We start from the raw sequence: 20,611 nt of genomic DNA, 5'->3' as shown, positions 1-20,611 counted from the left end.
GTGAGCTACAAACTTTAAAAAAAAATGGACGGACGATTCGCAAGAAAAAAAAGAAAAAAAAATTCTGCACGTAAAAAAAAAACAGATTCACAAGTTTAAAAATAATTAATCGGTACGTAAAAAAAACGATTTGCAAGTATTTAAACAATTTTCCGCGAATAAAAAATGATTTGCGAGTACAAAGCTAGTTTTTGCAAGTAAAAAACATGATTCCCAAGTAAAAAAAACAACATTTTCCACAAGTAAAAAAAACTATTCGCAAGTAAAAAAAAAAAATAAAAAAAAAATCTGTATGTAAAAAAAACAAGCAAAAAAACCGATTGGTAATTTAAAAAAAAACTTATGCAAGTAAAAAACGATTTGCAAGTATTTAAAAAAAATTCCGCGAATAAAAAATGATTTGCGAGTATAAAACTAGTTTTTGCAAGTAAAAAACATGATTCCCAAGTTTAAAAAAAACAAGTCTCTCGAAAGATTTGCAATTAAAAAAAAAAAATCCAAAAGTAAAAAAAAAACAAGTAAAAAAGCAAGTAAAAAAAAAAAAAATTTCTGCAAGTAAAAAAAACTATAAAAAAAACTATAAGTACAAAAAAAATGATTTGCGAGTACAAAGCTAGTTTTTGCAAGTAAAAAACATGATTCCCAAGTAAAAAAAAAACATTTTCCACAAGTAAAAAAAACAATTTGCAAGTAAAAAAAAAATATTTCTGTTTGTAAAAAAAAACCAAGTAAAAAAAACCGATTGGTAAGTAAAAAAAAAAACGTATGCAAGTAAAAAACGATTTGCAAGTATTTAAAAAAAAGTATTTGCGAGTATAAAGCTAGTTTTTGCCAAGTTTAAAAAAAACAAGTCTCTTGAAAGATTCGCAATTTTTAAAAAAAATCCACAAGTAAAAAAAAAAAAAAAGTAAAAAAGCAAGTAAAAAAAAAAAAATTCTGAAAGTAAAAAAAAACATTTGCAAATATTAAAACAATTTTACGCAAATACAAACATTTTGCAAGTATAAAACAATGTTCTGCAAGTAAAAAAATGATTCTCAAGTAAAAAAAACCCACATTTTCCACAAGTAAAAAAAACAATTCGCAAGTAAAAAAAAAAAAAAATTCTGTATGTAAAAAAAACAAGTAAAAAAACCGATTGGTAAGTAAAAAAAACAAACTTATGCAAGTAAAAAACGATTTGCAAGTATTTAAAAAAAATTCCGCTAATAAAAAATGATTTGCGAGTATAAAGCTAGTTTTTGCCAAGTTTAAAAAAAAACAAGTCTGTTGAAAGATTCGCAATTTTAAAAAAAAATCCACAAATAAAAAAAAAACAAGTAAAAAAGCAAGTAAAAAATAAAACATTTTCTGCAAGTAAAAAAAACTATTTGCAAATATTGAAACAATTTTACGCAAATACAAACATTTTGCAAGTATAAAACAATGTTCTGCAAGTAAAAAAACGATTCTCAAGTACAAAAAAAACATTTTCCACAAGTAAAAAAAACGATTCGCAAGTTAAAAAAATACAATTCTGCAGGTAAAAAAACGATTGGTAAGTACAAAAAAAACTTATGCAAGTTAAAAACGATTTGCAAGTATAAAAACAAATTTCCCAAAAATTGTTTTGTATAAAACAACTTTTTGCAAGTACAAAACACAATAAAAAAAAAATAAAAAAAGTAAAAGAAGGATTTACGATAAGAAATAAGTACACAAAAAAACCGTTTTTCGCAAGTTAAAAAAAACAATTATCTGAAAGTGAAGAAACAATTTGCGAGTATTAAAACAATTTTACACAAATAAAAAATGATTTGGAAATGTAAAACAATTTTCTGCACGTAAAAAAACGATTCACAAGTTGAAATAAAAAATCTGTACTTAAAAACAATTCACAAGTAAAAAAAAGTATTTAAACAATTTTCCGCGAATAAAAAATGATTTGCGAGTACAAAGCTAGTTTTTGCAAGTAAAAAATATGATTCCCAAGTAAAAAACAACAACATTTTCCACAAGTAAAAAAAACAATTTGCAAGTAAAAAAAAAATATTTCTGTTTGTAAAAAAAAACAAGTAAAAAAAACCGATTGGTAAGTAAAAAAAAAAACTTATGCAAGTAAAAAACGATTTGCAAGTAATTAAAAAATGTCCGCGAATAAAAAATGATTTGCGAGTATAAAGTTAGTTTTTGCCAAGTTTAAAAAAAACAAGTCTCTCGAAAGATTCGCAATTTAAAAAAAAAATCCACAAGTTAAAAAAAAAAAACAAGTAAAAAAGCAAGTAAAAAAATAAATAATTCTGAAAGTAAAAAAAACAATTTGCAAAATGTTCTGCAAGTAAAAAAACGATTCTCAAGTTTTAAAAAAAACACATTTTCCACAGGTAAAAAAAAAACGAGTCACAAGTTAAAAAAATAAAATTCTGCAACTACAAAAAACGATTGGTAAGTACAAAAAAACGTATGCAAGTTAAAAACGATTTGCAAGTATAAAAACAATTTTCCCAAAAATTGTTTTGTATAAAACAACTTTTTGCAAGTACAAAACACAATTTAAAACTTATGCAAGTAAAAAACGATTTGCAAGTATTTAAAAAAAATTCCGCGAATAAAAAATGATTTGCGAGTATAAAGCTAGTTTTTGCCAAGTTTAAAAAACAAGTCTGTTGAAAGATTCGCAATTTAAAAAAAAAATCCACAAGTAAAAAAAAAAAAAAGTAAAAAAGCAAGTAAAAAAAAAAAAATTTTCTGAAAGTAAAAAAAACAATTTGCAAATATTAAAACAATTTTACGCAAATAAACATTTTGCAAGTATAAAACAATGTTCTGCAAGTAAAAAAATGATTCTCAAGTAATAAAAAAACATTTTCCACAAGTAAATAAACGAGTCGCAAGTTAAAAAAATAAAATTCTGCAGGTAAAAAAACGATTGGTAAGTACAAAAAAAACGTATGCAAGTTAAAAACGATTTGCAAGTATAAAAACTATTTTCCCAAAAAATGTTTTGTATAAAACAACTTTTTGCAAGTACAAAACACAATAAAAAAAAAAAAATTGTAAAAGAGGGACGGCGTGGTGCAGTGGAAGAGTGGCCGTGCGCAACCCGAGGGTCCCTGGTTCAATCCCCACCTAGTACCAACCTCGTCATGTCCGTTGTGTCCTGAGCAAGACACTTCACCCTTGCTCCTGATGGGTGCTGGTTAGCGCCTTGCATGGCAGCTCCCTCCATCAGTGTGTGAATGTGTGTGTGAATGGGTAAATGTGGAAGTAGTGTCAAAGCGCTTTGAGTGCCTTGAAGGTAGAAAAGCGCTATACAAGTACAACCCATTTATCATTATCATTTAAAAGAAGGATTTGCGATAAAAAATAAGTACAAAAAAAACCATTATCCGCAAGTTAAAAAAAACAATTATCTGAAAGTGAAGAAACAATTTGCAAGTATTAAAACAATTTTACACAAATAAAAAATGATTTGGAAATGTAAAACAATTTTCGTCACGTAAAAAAACAATTCACAAGTTGAAAAAAAAATCTGTACTTAAAAACGATTCACAAGTAAAACAATTCTGCGAGTAAAAAACGATTTGCAAGTATTTAAACAATTTTCCACGAATAAAAAATTATTTGCAAGTATAAAACTACTTTTTGCAAGTAAAAAAACATGATTCCCAAGTTTTAAAAAAAACAAGTCGCTCGAAAGATTTGCAATTAAAAAAAAAAATTCCACAAGTACAAAAAAAACAATATTCCGCAAGTAAAAAAACTATTCTCTGAAAGTGAAGAAACAATTTGCAAGTATTAAAACAATTTTACGCAAATAAAAAATGATTTGCAAGTATAAAACAATTTCCTGCAAGTAAAAAAACGATTCCCAAGTAAAAAAAAAACATTTTCTACAAGTAAAAAAACGATTCGCAAGTAAAAAAAAAAAATTCTATATGTAAAAAACAAGTAAAAAAACCTTATGCAAGTAAAAAACGATTTGCAAGTATAAAAACAATTTTCTAAGAAATTGTTTTGTATAATACAACTTTTTGCAAGTAAAAAACATGATTCTCAAATTTGAAAAAAAAAGTAAAAGAAGGATTTGCAATAAAAAATAAAAATTTCTACAAGTACAAAAAAAACATTATCCGCAAGTAAAAAAAAACCAATTCTCTGAAAGTGAAGAAACAATTTGCAAGGATTAAACATTTTTTACACAAATAAAAAAATATTTGCAAGTATAAAACAATTGTATGCAAGTAAAAAAAAAATGTTTCCAAACAACAATAACAATAACAGCAGCAGCAAAAACATTACACGCATGCATAATGTACATTTATTTTTAAAATGCGGCCTTCTGAAAGCAGTCATCACTGTGATGTGGCCCTCAATGTAAATTAGTTTGACACCCCTGCTTTAAAAGATCAATCATTCACAACAACACTGATTTTGATGCATCCATCCATCCATCCATTTTCTACCGCTTATTCCATTATTATTATTTTTGGAACGATGACGATTTTTTTCCAAAAACTCACACTATACTTCTGCGCCGAAAAACAGACGCGCTCAAAAAAGTAAGTCACATACGAATGTTTTTGAATCTTTCAACAGCTTCAGACCTATCCATATATACACAGTTTTAGTATATTTGTGTTTTTTATGCTTTATGCTCTTTTTGTAAAAAAACAAAAACAAATAAATAAACATTTTGTAATAGGAAAAACAGAAAATGCAGCCCTTTGAGACACTTGTGATTTAGGCCTATATAAATAAAATTTGATTGATTGATTGAAAATATGCAATATTTTCCCAAAATTAGTTTTAAAGTGGAATATATATATATATATATATATATATATATATATATATATATATATATATATATATATATATATATATATATATATATATTGTCAGGACTTGTACTATGGCGTGGTTTGTTCTCACGTGGTGCAAATGAACATTTGGACCAGACATGGCGTGAAGGTGAAGACATTATTTATTTTACACTAACAAAGGAACAAAAAGCGCGCTCAAGGCGGAAGTACAAACTTGACTAACGAAACAAAAAGACTTGCATGTGGGCAAAAAACTATGTACATGAACAAAAGTCGCTAACTGTGGCATGAATAGAAAAAACTTACTTGACATGGCATGAAGTGCGCAGAGGTAAACAGAGTGAGAATCAGAAAGTCAGGGGTATGAATCCGGATGTCGCCAGAACGACAAACTGAAAACAATGAACTTAAATACTAGTGACATGATTAGTGAAAACAGGTGCGTGACTCAAAACGTGAAACAGGTGCGTGACGTGACAGGTGAAAACTAATGGGTTGCTATGGTGACAAACAAGAGTGCACAATGAGTCCAAACGTGGAACAGGTGAAACTAATGGGTAACTATGGAAACAAGACAAGGGAGTGAAAAGCCAGAAACTAAAGAGTCCAATAACTAAACTAAACAAAACAAAACATGACATGACTAAAACAAAACATGATTACACAGACATGACATATATATATATGTATGTATTTATTATTATTTATTTATTGTTATTTTAATCAATCCAAGAAAACAATACCATAATAATACAATTCCAATTCCAAAACCAAACCCGGCCCAGCAACATTCAGGATAGCAATCAACAGAGCAATCAGAAGACACACAAACATGACACAAAACAATCCAAAAGTAGTCAAACAAAAATGAATAATATCAACAACAGTATCAATATTAATAAGAATTCCAACATAGCAGTGATTAGAAATCCCTCATTTACATTATCATCACAGCCCGAACAGGACAAGCGGTAGAAAATGGATGCATGTATAAAATAAACACATTTCAAAAAAGAACAATAGTGTTTTTTTAAACTTTCAACAGCCTCAGACCTATCCATACATACACAGTTTTATACACAGTGTGTTGTTTGTTATGTTTTATGCTCTTTTTGTAAATAAAAATAAGAACAATTTTTATCATAGGAAAAACAGAAAGTATGCAAAATTAGTTTTTAAAGTGGAATATTTAAGATTAAGTTTTGGCACGGTGGTGCAGTGTTAGCGCATTTAAGTCGTTTGTTAGCAGATAAACACTGTAAATAAATATATATATATACATGGATGGATGGATATTTTGTCTTTCACATTAAAGGGGAACATTATCACCAGACCTATGTAAGCGTCAATATATACCTTGATGTTGCAGAAAAAAGACCATATATTTTTTTAACCGATTTCCGAACTCTAATTGGGTGAATTTTGGCGAATTAAACGCCTTTCTAATATTCGCTCTCGGAGCGATGACGTCACATCGGGAAGCAATCCGCCATTTTCTCAAACACCGAGTCAAATCAGCTCTGTTATTTTCCGTTTTTTTCGACTGTTTTCCGTACCTTTGAGACATCATGCCTGGTCGGTGTGTTGTCGGAGGGTGTAACAACACGAACAGGGACGGATTCAAGTTGCACCAGTGGCCCAAAGATGCCAAAGTGGCGAGAAATTGGACGTTTGTTCCGCACACTTTACCGACGAAAGCTATGCTACGACAGAGATGGCAAGAATGTGTGGATATCCTGCGACACTCAAAGCAGATGCATTTCCAACGATAAAGTCAAAGAAATCTTGCCGCCAGACCCCCATTGAATCTGCCGGAGTGTGTGAGCAATTCAGGGACAAAGGACCTCGGTAGCACGGCAAGCAATGGCGGCAGTTTGTTCCTGCAGACGAGCGAGCTAAACCCCCTGGATGTCTTGGCTCACACCGCCCCGAAGATGATCAAGAGAAGAATATCGACCCTAGCTTCCCTGGCCTGCTGACATGAGGGTATGTCTACAGAATATATTAATTGATGAAAATTGGGCTGTCTGCACTCTCAAAGTGCATGTTGTTGCCAAATGTATTTCATATGCTGTAAACCTAGTTCGTAGTTGTTAGTTTCCTTTATTGCCAAACAAACACATACCAATCGTTGGTTAGAAGGCGATCGCCAAATTCGACCGTGTCGCTGGCTGTCGTGTCGTTTTCGTCGGTTTCGCTTGCATGCGGTTCAAACCGATATGGCTCAATAGCTTCAGTTTCTTCTTCAATTTCGTTTTCGCTACCTGCCTCCACACTACAACCATCCGTTTCAATACATGCGTAATCTGTCGAATCGCTTAAGCCGCTGAAATCCGAGTCTGAATCCGAGCTAATGTCGCTATAGCTTGCTATACCTGCTCAGTGGCCTAGTGGTTACCTGCTCAGTGGCCTAGTGGTTAGAGTGTCCGCCCTGAGATCGGTAGGTCGTGAGTTCAAACCCCGGCCGAGTCATACCAAAGACTATAAAAATGGGAGCCATTACCTCCCTGCTTGGCACTCAGCACCAAGGGTTGGAATTGGGGGTTAAATCACCAAAAATGATTCCCGGGCGCGGCCACCGCTGCAGCCCGCTGCTCCCCTCACCTCCCAGGGGGTGATCAAGGGTGATGGGTCAAATGCAGAGAGTAATTTCGCCACACCTAGTGTGTGTGTGACAATCATTGGTACTTTAACTTTAACTGTTCTTTCCGCCATGTTTGTTTGTGTTGGCTTCACTATGTGACATCACAGGGAAATGGACAGGTGGTTAAAATCAGGCACTTTGAAGCTTTTTTTTAGGGATATTGCGTGAAATTTTGAAAAAAACTTCGAAAAATATAATAAGCCACTGGGAACTGATTTTTAATGGTTTTAACCCGTCTGAAATTGTGATAATGTTCCCCTTTAACTAGTGGTTAAGAAGTGTATTTGGAAGGGACACACTTGGATCCATTCAGTATTTGTGCTGAAATGATTCCAACATGTCAGCTCTTCGGCCCCACGAAAAATGTTTGTTACAATGGCAGTCAATGGGGGCCCAAAATGGGCAAAAGAGGTTAAGTGTATACTAAATGAATATCTCCTATTTGGAATAACTGCAAAAAAAGTGCCTTTAAAGATACACTTGTTCAAAACTATGTGGACAACCTTCCGCCCTCTAACCTTTAAATTGCTTTAAGGGTTACACAAACGTGAAGTTTTCCCCGCCTAAAAAAAACTAATTTATTTTATATGTGAGGTATTTTTTTGGCGTGACTTTAACGAGGCGTCGTAAAGGGCCAAGATGGCGGCGGCGTGACAGCGTGCGTCCATTGTGGGCAGATGGAAAGCAGTGAAGGCCATTATTGTGCGGCGTTGAACTCTTTGGCACACTTTTTAAAGAGAGCTAATGTATGCAAAGCTTGTCCCATCCCCCCACACTCCCTTTCTCAGAAGGCGAGGAACATGCGCCGTCTTCCCTGGAACTTCTCGTCTGTTTATTTAAAAAAAAAAAAAAAAAAAGCCTCAGCTGACGAGCGACATGAAAGCGGCGTGAGTTCCGCAGGCCGAGACACTTCCTGTTTATCTGTGCAGGCGTCGGTGAGGGACGACCTCGTCAAAGAGAGACCTTGTTGCTGCCAGCAGTCGTCTGAGCGATCACATGTGATGATCATATTTGTTATTAATAATCATCATGTGCTATTAATAATCATCATGTGTTATTAATAATCATATTTGTTATTATTAATCATCATGTGTTATTAATAATCATATTTGTTATTAATAATCATCATGTGTTATTATTAATCATATTTTTTTATTATTAATCATCATGTGTTATTAATAATAATCATTTCTTATTAATAATCATATTTGCTATTAATAATCATCATGTGTTATTAATAATTATCATTTGTTATTAATAATAATCATGTGTTATTAGTTATCATATTTTTTATTAATAATCATGTGTTATTAATAATCATCATGTTAATAATAATCATATTTGTTATAATTAATAATCATTTGTTATTAATAATTGTAATTTGCTATTAATAATCATATTTGTTATTAAAAAATCATCAATTGTTATTAATAATCAACATTTTCTATTAATAATCGTATTTGTTATTAATGATCATCATTTGTTATTGCTAATCGTATTTTTTATATTAATAATCATTTTTTGTAATTAATAATCATATTTGTTATTAATGATCATATTTGTTACTAATAATCATCATGTGTTATTAATAATCATATTTGTTATTAACAATCATGTGTTATTAATAATCATATTTGATATTAATAATCATGTGTTATTAATAATCATATTTGTTATTGTTAATCATTTGTTACTAGTCGTCATATTTGTTATTAATAATCATAATTAGTTAATAATGTCATATTTGTTATTAGTAATCATATTTGTTATTAATAATCATCATTTGTCATTAATATTCACTGTTGTTATTGATAATAATTTCTTATTAATGATCATATTTGTTATTAATAACATCATTGTTATTAATAATCATATTTGTTATTAAAAAATCATCATTTGTTATTAATAATCAACATTTTCTATTAATAATCGTATTTGTTATTAATAATCATCATTTGTTATTACTAATCGTATTTTTTTATATTAATAATCATTTTTTGTAATTAATAATGATATTTGTTATTAATGATCATATTTGTTATCAATAATCATCATGTGTTATTAATAATCATATTTGTTATTAATAATCATCATGTGTAATTAATAATCATATTTGTTATTAATAATCATGTGTTATTAATAATCATATTTGTTATTGTTAATCATTTGTTATTAGTCGTCATATTTGTTATTAATAATCATAATTTGTTAATAGTCATATTTATTATTAGTAATCTTATTTGTTATTAATAATCATCATTTGTTATAAATATTCACTTTTGTTATTGATAATAATTTCTTATTAATGATCATATTTGTTATTATTAACATCATTGTTATTAACAAACATGTTTGTTATTGATGATCATCATTTGTTATTAATTATCATATTTGTTATTAATGATCATATTTTTATTATTAATCATCATTTGTTATTAGTAGTCATATTTGTTATTAATAATCATAATTTGTTATTAGTAATCATATTTGTTATGAATGATCATATTTGTTATTGATAACCATAATGTGTTATTAATAGTCATATTTGTTATTAGAAATCAAATTTGTTATTAATAATCATAATTTGTTAATAATAGTCACTCTTGTTATTGATAATCATGTCTTATTAATGATCATATTTGTTATTAATGAACATCATGTGTTATTAATAATCATCATTTGTTATTAATGATCATCATTTGTTATTAATAACCATAATTTGTTATTAATGATCATATTTGTTATTAATAATAATAATTTCTTATTAATAATCATATTTGCTATTAATAATCATCATGTGTTATTAATAATTATCATTTGTTATTAATAATCATCATGTGTTATTAGTAATCATATTTGTTATTAATAATCATGTGTTATTAATAATCATCATGTTAATAATAATCATATTTGTTATAATTAATAATCATTTGTTATTAATAATTGTAATTTGCTATTAATAATCATATTTGTTATTAAAAAATCATCAATTGTTATTAATAATCAACATTTTCTATTAATAATCGTATTTGTTGTTAACAATCATCATTTGTTATTACTAATTGTATTTTTTATATTAATAATCATTTTTTGTAATTAATAATCATATTTGTTATTAATGATCATATTTGTTATTAATAATCATCATGTGTTATTAATAATCATATTTGTTATTACCAATCATGTGTTATTAATAATCATATTTGATATTAATAATCATGTGTTATTAATAATCATATTTTTTATTGTTAATCATTTGTTACTAGTCGTCATATTTGCTATTAATAATCATAATTTGTTATTAATAGTCATATTTGTTATTAGTAATCATATTTGTTATTAATAATCATCATTTGTCATTAATATTCACTTTTGTTATTGATAATAATTTACTATTAATAATCATATTTGTTATTAAAAAAATCATCATTTGTTATTAATAATCAACATTTTCTATTAATAATCGTATTTGTTATTAATGATCATCATTTGTTATTGCTAATCGTATTTTTTATATTAATAATCATTTTTTGTAATTAATAATCATATTTGTTATTAATGATCATATTTGTTATTAATAATCATCATGTGTTATTAATAATCATATTTGTTATTACCAATCATGTGTTATTAATAATCATATTTGATATTAATAATCATGTGTTATTAATAATCATATTTGTTATTGTTAATCATTTGTTACTAGTCGTCATATTTGTTATTAATAATCATAATTAGTTAATAATGTCATATTTGTTATTAGTAATCATATTTGTTATTAATAATCATCATTTGTCATTAATATTCACTTTTGTTATTGATAATAATTTCTTATTAATGATCATATTTGTTATTAATAACATGATTGTTATTAATAATCATATTTGTTATTAAAAAAAATCATCATTTGTTATTAATAATCAACATTTTCTATTAATAATCGTATTTGTTATTAATAATCATCATTTGTTATTACTAATCGTATTTTTTATATTAATAATCATTTTTTGTAATTAATAATGATATTTGTTATTAATGATCATATTTGTTATCAATAATCATCATGTGTTATTAATAATCATATTTGTTATTAATAATCATCATGTGTAATTAATAATCATATTTGTTAATAATAATCATGTGTTATTAATAATCATATTTGTTATTGCTAATCATTTGTTATTAGTCGTCATATTTGTTATTAATAATCATAATTTGTTATTAATAGTCATATTTGTTATTAGTAATCAAATTTGTTATTAATAATCATCATTTGTTATAAATATTCACTTTTGTTATTGATAATAATTTCTTATTAATGATCATATTTGTTATTATTAACATCATTGTTATTAACAAACATGTTTGTTATTAATGATCATCATTTGTTATTAATAATCATATTTGTTATTAATGATCATATTTTTTTTATTATTAATCATCATTTGTTATTAGTAGTCATATTTGTTATTAATAATCATAATTTGTTATTAGTAATCATGTTTGTTATGAATGATCATATTTGTTATTGATAACCATAATGTGTTATTAATAGTCATATTTGGTATTAGAAATCAAATTTTTTATTAATAATCATAATTTGTTAATAATAGTCACTCTTGTTATTGATAATCATGTCTTATTAATGATCATATTTGTTATTAATGAACATCATGTGTTATTAATAATCATCATTTGTTATTAATGATCATCATTTGTTATTAATAACCATAATTTGTTATTAATGATCATATTTGTTATTAATAATAATCATTTCTTATTAATAATCATATTTGCTATTAATAATCATCATGTGTTATTAATAATTATCATTTGTTATTAATAATCATCATGTGTTATTAGTAAGCATATTTGTTATTAATAATCATGTGTTATTAATAATCATCATGTTAATAATAATCCTATTTGTTATAATTAATAATCATTTGTTATTAATAATTGTAATTTGCTATTAATAATCACATTTGTTATTAAAAATCATCATTTGTTATTAATAATCAAAATGTTCTATTAATAATCGTATTTGTTATTAATAATCATCATTTGTTATTGCTAATTTTATTTTTTATATTAATAATAATTTTTTGTAATTAATAATGATATTTGTTATTAATGATCATATTTGTTATCAATAATCATCATGTGTTATTAATAATCATATTTGTTATTAATAATCATCATGTGTAATTAATAATTATATTTGTTATTAATAATCATGTGTTATTAATAATCATATTTGTTATTGTTAATCATTTGTTATTAGTCGTCATATTTGTTATTAATAATCATAATTTGTTAATGATAGTCACATTTGTTATTAGTAATCATATTTGTTATTAATAATCATCATTTGTTATAAATATTCACTTTTGTTATTGATAATAATTTCTTATTAATGATCATATTTGTTATTATTAACATCATTGTTATTAACAAACATGTTTGTTATTAATGATCATCATTTGTTATTAATAATCATATTTGTTATTAATGATCATGTTTTTTATTATTAATCATCATTTGTTATTAGTAGTCATATTTGTTATTAATAATCATAATTTGTTATTAGTAATCATATTTGTTATGAATGATCATATTTGTTATTGATAACCATAATGTGTTATTAATAGTCATATTTGTTATTCGTAATCATATTTGTTATTAATAATCATAATTTGTTGTTAATAGTCACTTTTGTTATTAATAATCATGTCTTATTAATGATCATAGTTGTTATTAATGATCATATTTTTTATTATTAATCATCATTTATTATTGGTAGTCATATTTGTTATTAATAATCATAATTTGTTATTAGTAATCATATTTGTTATGAATGATCATATTTGTTATTGATAACCATGATGTGTTATTAATAGTCATATTTGTTATTAGTAATCATATTTGTTATTAATAATCATAATTTGTTATTAATAGTCACTTTTGTTATTGATCATCATTTGTTATTAATAATCATATTTGTTATTGATGATCATATTTTTTATTATTAATCATCATTTGTTATTAGTAGTCAAATTTGTTATTAATAATCATTTGTTATTAATATTCACTTTTGTTATTAATGATCATCATTTGTTATTAATAATCATATTTGTTATTAATGTTCATATTTTTTATTTTTTATCATCATTTGTTTTTAGTAGTCATATTTGTTATTAGTAATCATATTTGTTATGAATGATCATATTTGTTATTGATAACCATAATGTGTTATTAATATTAGTATTTGTTATTAGTAATCATATTTGTTATTAATAATCATAATTTGTTATTAATAGTCACTTTTTTTATTGATAATCATGTCTTATTAATGATCATATTTGTTATTAATGATCATATTTTTTTATTATTAATCATCATTTGTTATTAGTAGTCATATTTGTTATTAATAATCATAATTTGTTATTAGCAATCATATTTGTTATGAATGATCATATTTGTTATTGATAACCATAATGTGTTATTAATAGTCATATTTGTTATTAGTAATCATATTTGTTATTAATAATCATAATTTGTTATTAATAGTCACTTTTGTTATTGATAATCATGTCTTATTAATGATCATATTTGTTATTAACGATCATCATTTGTTATTAATAATCATAATGTGTTATTAATGATCATATTTGTTATTAATAATCATCATTTGTTATTAATGATCATATTTGTTACGAATGAGCATCATGTGGCAAGTTGAAGGAGCACCTGTGTTTGCATTGCTGCGTTCAAGTCCCACTGAGAATGTCAGTCATTTGTAAACATGAAGACGCTCACAGAGGAATAAAGGGTGTGTGTGTGTGTGTGTGTGTGTGTGTGTGTGTGTGAGTGTGAGTGTGCGTGTGTGTTCACACACACATTCCCATGAACGACTCGGAACGCAGAACAACGCCTTCATAATCCAGTCATGCTCCGAAAGCAAGAGCTTCCTACGAAGTGTTTGAGCTGGAAACAACATGACATTCCTCAAAGTGATTCAACGTTTGTTCTCAGCAGCACTAATCATGTTTGCTGTGACTCACATCATGCGTCCACACGCCAGCACTATAATACTAGTCAGACTTTAACACACACTTACCACTTACTAGCACTATTATACTAGTCAGACTTTGCCACACACTTACCGCTTACTAGCACTATTATACTAGTCAGACTTTGCCACACACTTACCGCTTACTAGCACTATTAAACTAGTCAGATTTTGCCACACACTTACCGCTTACTAGCACTATTATACTAGTCAGACTTTGCCACACACTTACCGCTTACTAGCACTATTATACTAGTCAGACTTTGCCACACACTTACCGCTTACTAGCACTATTATACTAGTCAGACTTTGCCACACACTTACCGCTTACTAGCACTATTATACTAGTCAGACTTTAACACACACTTACCGCTTACTAGCACTATTATACTAGTCAGACCTTGCCACACACTTACTGCTTACTAGCACTACTATACTAGTCAGACTTTGCCACACACTTACCGCTTACTAGCACTATTAAACTAGTCAGACTTTGCCACACACTTACCACTTACTAGCACTATTATACTAGTCAGACTTTGCCACACACTTACCGCTTACTAGCACTATTATACTAGTCAGACTTTGCCACACACTTACCGCTTACTAGCACTATTATACTAGTCAGACTTTAACACACACTTACCGCTTACTAGCACTATTATACTAGTCAGACCTTGCCACACACTTACCGCTTACTAGCACTATTATACTAGTCAGACTTTGCCACACACTTACCGCTTACTAGCACTATTATACTAGTCAGACTTTGCCACAAACTTACCGCTTACTAGCACTATTATACTAGTCAGACCTTGCCACACACTTACCGCTTACTAGCACTATTATACTAGTCAGACTTTGCCTAATAGCACTATTATACTAGTCAGACTTTGCCACACACTTACCGCTTACTAGCACTATTATACTAGTCAGACCTTGCCACACACTTACCGCTTACTAGCACTATTATACTAGTCAGACTTTGCCTAATAGCACTATTATACTAGTCAGACTTTGCCACGCACTTACCGCTTACTAGCACTATTATACTAGTCAGACTTTGCCACACACTTACTGCTTACTAGCACTATTATACTAGTCAGACTTTGCCACACACTTACCGCTTACTAGCACTATTATACTAGTCAGACTTTGCCACACACTTACCGCTTACTAGCACTATTATACTAGTCAGACTTTGCCACACACTTACTGCTTACTAGCACTATTATACTAGTCAGACTTTGCCACACACTTACCACTTACTAGCACTATTATACTAGTCAGACTTTGCCACACACTTACCACTTACTAGCACTATTATACTAGTCAGACTTTGCCACACACTTACCGCTTACTAGCACTATTATACTAATCAGACTTTGCCACACACTTACCGCTTACTAGCACTATTATACTGGTCAGACTTTGCCACACACTTACCTCTTACTAGCACTATTATACTAGTCAGACTTTGCCACGCACTTACCGCTTACTAGCACTATTATACTAGTCAGACTTTGCCACACTTATTGCTTACTAGCACTATTATACTAGTCAGACTTTGCCACACACTTACCGCTTACTAGCACTATTATACTAGTCAGACTTTGCCACGCACTTACCGCTTACTAGCACTATTATACTAGTCAGACTTTGCCACACACTTACCACTTACTAGCACTATTATACTAGTCAGACTTTGCCACACACTTACCGCTTATTCAAATATTATCCTTAGGTCCACCAATGACTGAATAAAAACAAAAAATAAATACATATTAAAGCTGCAAGCAGCGATGGACGGGACCGAATTTGAGGGCTCATAAAATCAAAACCGGAGCAGTAATTAAAACTCTTTCATCAACTTTTAATCAGAAGGGTTCAATCTCTCTCCTGTGCTAATTTGAAGCCGACACGACAAACGCGCTCAGAGGAGATAATGTTTGAAAAAAGGTGACTGTTTTTACTCAACTTTCGTTTTGAAGGGGGAATTGCAAACTTCCTGCTGATTTTTGCTGGGGGTTGTGAGTGAATGAAATCTAGGTCTAAGTGAGTTCCATATGAGTTGGGAAATTGTGTTAGGTGTAAATATAAACGGAATACAAAGATTTGCAAATCCTTTTCAACTCATATTCAATTGAATGCACTACAAAGACAACATATTTGATGTTCAAACTCATAAACTTTTTTTTTTTTTTTTTTTGCAAATAATAATTAACTTAGAATTTCATGGCTGCAACACGTGCCAAAGTAGTTGGGAAAGGGCATGTTCACCACTGTGTTGCATGGCCTTTCCTTTTAACAACACTCAGTAAACGTTTGGGAACTGAGGAGACACATTTTTGAAGCTTCTCAGGTGGAATTCTTTCCCATTCTTGCTTGATGTACAGCTTAAGTTGTTCAACAGTCCGGGGGTCTCCGTTGTGCTATTTTAGGCTTCATAATGCGCCACACATTTTCGATGGGAGACATGTCTGGACTACAGGCAGGCCGGTCTAGTACCCGCACTCTTTTACTATGAAGCCACGTTGATATAACACTTGGCTTGGCATTGTCTTGCTGAAATAAGCAGGGGCGTCCATGATAACGTTGCTTGAATGGCAACATATGTTGCTCCAAAACCTGTATGTACCTTTCAGCGTTAATGGTGCCTTCACAGATGTGTAAGTTACCCATGCCTTGGGCACTAATACACCCCCATACCATCACTGATGCTGGCTTTTCAACTTTGCGCCTATAACAATCCGGATGGTTCTTTTCCTCTTTGGTCCGGAGGACACGACGTCCACAGTTTCCAAAAACAATTTGAAATGTGGACTCGTCAGACCACAGAACACTTTTTCACTTTGCATCAGTCCATCTTAGATGAGCTCAGGCCCAGCGAAGCCGACGGCGTTTCTGGGTGTTGTTGACGAACGGTTTTCGCCTTGCATAGGAGAGTTTTAACTTGCACTTACAGATGTAGCGACCAACTGTAGTTACTGACGGTGGGTTTCTGAAGTGTTCCTGAGCCCATGTGGTGATATCCTTTACACACTGATGTCGCTTGTTGATGCAGTACAGCCTGAGGGATCGAAGGTCACGGGCTTAGCTGCTTACGTGGAGTGATTTCTCCAGATTCTCTGAACCCTTTGATGATATTACGGACCGTAGATGGTGAAATCCCTAAATTCCTTGCAATAGCTGGTTGAGAAAGGTTTTTCCTAAACTGTTCAACAATTTTCTCACGCATTTGTTGACAAAGTGGTGACCCTCGCCCCATCCTTGTTTGTGAATGACTGAGCATTTCATGGAATCTACTTTTATACCCAATCATGGCACCCACCTGTTCCCAATTTGCCTGTTCACCTGTGGGATGTTCCAAATAAGTGTTTGATGAGCATTCCTCAACTTTATCAGTATTTATTGCCACCTTTCCCAACTTCTTTGTCACGTGTTGCTGGCATCAAATTCTAAAGTTAATGATTATTTGCAAAATAAGAAAATGTTTATGAGTTTGAACATCAAATATGTTGTCTTTTTAGCATATTCAACTGAATATGGGTTGAAAAGGATTTGCAAATCATTGTATTCCGTTTATATTTACATCTAACACAATTTCCCAACTCATATGGAAACGGGGTTTGTACATGGAGGTTTTTGTTTCATGTCTCTACGATATTCGTACTGGAAGTTACAGGCAGTTTCGTCTGTGTTTTCTTCCTAGGGGGCGCTAGAGCGCAATTTTGAGTTTTGGGGTTTGGTTCTTTGACTAGATCGCAATTTTCACCAGTCCTGATGTGTGTGTCCAATTTGGTGAGTTTTGAAGCATGTTAAGGGGGTCAAATTACAGCTCAAAGAGGCGGCGGTATAATAATAATAATAAAACGCTAGAAATACAATAGGGTCCTCTGTCCCAAAGGGACTCGGTCCTTAATAAAACCAAAACAAAAACAATATAAAAATAATTATAATTAAAAACGATTTTAAAGGGTAAAAATTGGGACCTTTGACCATTTTGGCCGCCTTTTCCCCTCTTCTTCCCCGCCTTCCTGTGCACCATTGCTGGGTGTGTTTTGGACATTTTGGACATCCCGGCGTCCGGCGGGACTCGTGAGATTAGAACCCGGGTAGGTATTTTGATTTTTGACAATTTTTCTGACTTTTGCCGATTTTTCTCACTTTTCTCCCCCACTTCCAGTGCGACTTGGCTGGGCGCGTTTTGGACATTTTGGGCATCCCGGGACTTGTGCGGCCGGTGGCGGGACTTGTGAGACTCGAACCCTGGTGTGATTTTTGAACATACTCGTGGGACTTATTATGATTTTGGACAAAATTGGGACTTTTGACCATTTTGGCCCCCTTTTCTTCCCTGCCTTCCTGTGCACCATTGCTGGGTGTGTTTTGGACATTTTGGACATCCCGGCATCCGACGGGACTCGTGGGCCTGGAACCCGGGTAGGTATTTTGGACAAAATTGGGACTTTTGACCATTTTGGCCGCCTTTTCCCATCTTCTTCCCCGCCTTCCTGTGCACCATTGCTGGGTGTGTTTTGGACATTTTGGACATCCCGGCGTCCAACGGGACTCGTGAGATTAGAACCCGGGTAGGTATTTTGATTTTTGACAATTTTTCTGACTTTTGCCGATTTTTCTCACTTTTCTCCCCCACTTCCAGTGCGACTTGGCTGGGCGCGTTTTGGACATTTTGGGCATCCCGGGACTTGTGCGGCCGGTGGCGGGACTTGTGGGACTCGAACCCTGGTGTGATTTTCGAACATACTCGTGGGACTGGAACCCGGGTAGGTATTTTGGACAAAATTGGGACTTTTGACCATTTTGGCCGCCTTTCCTCCTCTTCTTCCCCGCCTTCCTGTGCACCATTGCTGGGTGTGTTTTGGACATTTTGGACATCCCGGCGTCCGACGGGACTCGTGGGACTGGAACCCGGGTAGGTATTTTGGACAAAATTGGGACTTTTTACCATTTTGGCCGCCTTTTCCCCTCTTCTTCCCCGCTTTCCTGTGCACCATTGCTGGGTGTGTTTTTGACATTTTGGACATCCCGGCGTCCGACGGGACTCGTGGGACTGGAACCCGGGTAGGTATTTTGGACAAAATTGGGACTTTTTACCATTTTGGCCGCCTTTTCCCCTCTTCTTCCCCGCTTTCCTGTGCACCATTGCTGGGTGTGTTTTTGACATTTTGGACATCCCGGCATCCGGCGGGACTCGTGGGATTGGAACCCAGGTAGGTATTTTGATTTTTGACAATTTTTCTGACTTTTGTGGATTTTTCTCACTTTTCTCCCCCACTTCCAGTGCGACTTGGCTGGGCGCGTTTTGGACATTTTGGGCATCCCGGGACTTGTGCGGCCGGTGGCGGGACTTGTGAGACTCGAACCCTGGTCTGATTTTTGAACATACTCGTGGGACTGGAACCCGGGTAGGTATTTTGGACAAAATTGGGACTTTTGACCATTTTGGCCACCTTTCCCCCTCTTCTTCCCCGCCTTCCTGTGCACCATTGCTGGGTGTGTTTTGGACATTTTGGACATCCCAGCTACCGGTGGGACTCGTAGGTATTTTGATTTTTGACAATTTTTCTGACTTTTGCCGATTTTTCTCACTTTTCTCCCCCACTTCCAGTGCGACTTGGCTGGGCGCGTTTTGGACATTTTGGGCATCCCGGGACTTGTGCGGCCGGTGGCGGGACTTGTGGGACTCGAACCCTGGTGTGATTTTCGAACATACTCGTGGGACTGGAACCCGGGTAGGTATTTTGGACAAAATTGGGACTTTTGACCATTTTGGCTGCCTTTCCCCGTCTTCTTCCCCGCCTTTCTGTGCACCTTTGCTGGGTGTGTTTTGGACATTTTGGACATCCCGGCGTCCGACGGGACTCTTGGGACTGGAACCCGGGTAGGTATTTTGGACAAAATTGGGACTTTTTACCATTTTGGCCGCCTTTTCCCCTCTTCTTCCCCGCTTTCCTGTGCACCATTGCTGGGTGTGTTTTGGACATTTTGGACATCTCGGCGTCCGGCGGGACTCGTGGGATTGGAACCCAGGTAGGTATTTTGATTTTTGACAATTTTTCTGACTTT

Source organism: Nerophis lumbriciformis, linkage group LG07 (genome assembly GCF_033978685.3).
Source record: "Nerophis lumbriciformis linkage group LG07, RoL_Nlum_v2.1, whole genome shotgun sequence".
Classification (NCBI taxonomy): domain Eukaryota; kingdom Metazoa; phylum Chordata; class Actinopteri; order Syngnathiformes; family Syngnathidae; genus Nerophis; species Nerophis lumbriciformis.
Note: the sequence above shows the minus strand (reverse complement) of the source record.